The sequence below is a fragment of the Euprymna scolopes genome, chromosome 33, assembly GCF_053919585.1.
Source record: "Euprymna scolopes isolate OS-2025 chromosome 33, ASM5391958v1, whole genome shotgun sequence".
Classification (NCBI taxonomy): domain Eukaryota; kingdom Metazoa; phylum Mollusca; class Cephalopoda; order Sepiida; family Sepiolidae; genus Euprymna; species Euprymna scolopes.
Window position 1 is genome coordinate 75,529,665 of NC_136514.1, and position 2,485 is coordinate 75,532,149.

A 2,485-nucleotide genomic window follows, 5' to 3' on the forward strand; every position below is an offset into this window, starting at 1 on the left:
TGAATTAATCCTGAATTAATAAAAACAAATAATGACATTTTGAGACAATCAAAGGATATTCTGAATTTATTCAATCTGGCCTTTTTTTTGGATTCACTTCGATTCTTTAAAATGACCATTGGATAACAGTTGATCCGAGTCCAATGACCGGCGTCACTTGGCGCCTCTCTATTGGGACATGATCTACCAAATCTCTCCGTTCACACATCAATTACAAAAGAAACTATTTTCAACTTACGTTATCACTGTCACGCACAATATTCATACTTACAAGGTACGACACACAAACTGTTTGTATTGTTTCATTCTCGTCTGTCCATTCCAAAGCCAATTTATTCATTGAAATATGCCAAACCTTTTAACGATCTTTCTTTCTAATATGAAAACGATGAACATTGGCATCGTATTAATAACTTTAAATCTATATATGTATATATTAATACACTAGTTCGCTTCGACTGTTACCACCATGAATGTCCCTTAAAGTAATAATGAAATATTCCAAATCGTACCACCCGCTATTATACTGAATTCTTTAAGTGTGAAAATGGAATATTCGAAAATGCCCAATGAACAATTTGTTTCAAATGGATAAGTTATCGCCAGCCAGTGTATAGTGGGTGCGGATCACAATACTAATAAGTTAATAATCCCCAGCCAGTGTATGGTGGGTGCAGGTAAAATAGTAATAAGTCAGTTATCGCCAGCTAGTGTCTAGTAAGTGCAGATCAAAATACTTATAAGTAATTTATCGCCAGCTAGTGTCTGATGGGTGCAGGTCACAATACTAATAAGTTAGTTGTCACCAGCCAGTATATAGTAAGTGGAAAACCAAAATATTAATAAGTTTTTTATCGTCAGCGAATGCCTGGTGAGTGCAGGTCACAATACTAATGAGTTAGTTAACCCAGCCAGTCTCTAGTGGGTGCAGGTCACAATACAAAGAAGTTAATTATCGCCAGCTAGTGCGTGCTGATCGCAATACTCATAAGTTATTTATCTAGTTATCGTCTGGTAGGGTGCAGGTCACAATACTAATAATTTATCACCAGCCAGTGTCTGGTGGATACAGGTCACAATACCATAAGTTAGTTATCCCCAGCCAGCCCATGGTGTCTGCAGATCAAAATAGAAGAAGTCTCCTTCAGTCTTTGAGAGACTATGGGTACCCACCATAGGGATGCCTGCACGTGAAATTTTTGTGGCAGGAGGCGCGCAATCTCCAACCACACCTCTTCAGAGTCGACATTGTTAAATACCAGTGGCAAGTGAAGTGTACGTACAGGACGACTGAAAATAAATGCAGAGATAAGCAGAGAGCACTTACAGCGCCTAGAAATCCCAAATGGTCACCCATCTGGTACTAACCAGGCTCAACGTTGCTTAACTTTGGTGATCTGACGAGAACCGGTGTGTCAACGCGATTATACCGTATATCACAATACTCATAAGTTATTCATTACCAGCCAGTGTATGGTGGGTGCAGATCACAATACTAATAAGTTATTTATCGCTAGCCAGTCTCTGATCGGTGCAGATTACAATATAAAAAATTAGTTATCGCCAACCATTGTATGGTGAATGCAAGTGAAAATACCAATAAGTTAGTTATCGCAAGCTAGTGCCTTAGTTCTATGTCTTGTAATAATATATTTCGAGCAGTTATTCATATTTGTCTATAAAAATATTTATTTTTTTAAATTCACAGTCTGATCGGAACTAACATTACACTGATTATTCTGCTGAAGGACATTCTATTGTTTGCTTATGTGATAATTTTTCAACTACCGTGGAATTTTTCGCGGGTTTTGCTAGTGAAATATAATTTTATTAATCTAGCAGAGACGTTTGGATTATGATTTTTAGACACTGTAATGAATGGATTTTAAACTATCGACTATTACTTTTTGGTATCTCACTTAAAATATTCCCCTTGTTTTACAAGAACTTTAAAAGTCTATGTTTTTCCTATTGTTGTAAACTTCCGTTTTAAACATATATAACATATTTCTGAACTCATTTTGTTTATCGTATGACATGTCTCTCGTTTTCTGACATTAAATTATAAACCCTTAAAACCTTTTTCACTGAAAATATTCGGCTCATTCCAAAAATATCTCACCCAAATCAAAACAACTAAAGAGTTCCCCTAAAGAGTTTCACTAAGTAAAACAGTTTTTAAAAGAAAGAAAATAGTTTTCTGTTCCTTACTAAAGCTTAAGGACTTAACTTCTAATCGTCACTTGACGATCTGAACGAACTTTTCTAAATTTATCCATTTAGATAACAAACAGGTATTTTGTATTTTCATAAACTTTAGAAGAAAGCAAAAAAAAAAAAATCTATTTCAAAAGCCAAACTGAACCTCTTCTAAGCACAACTTTTTTAAACATTTCATCTCAGTTGCCAATTAAAACATTGCTTTAAAGTAAAACAGTTGCTGAAAGTAAAATAATGGTCCCGTTTAAAAAAATTAAAAAGAAAA

At 34.9% G+C, this 2,485-nt stretch overlaps 1 pseudogene; it reads right to left on the reverse strand.

The window, feature by feature from the left end:
- Window positions 1-1,320: 1,320 nt before the first annotated feature.
- LOC145258405 (5S ribosomal RNA) lies at window positions 1,321-1,437 on the reverse strand (annotated as a pseudogene).
- Window positions 1,438-2,485: the final 1,048 nt, after the last annotated feature.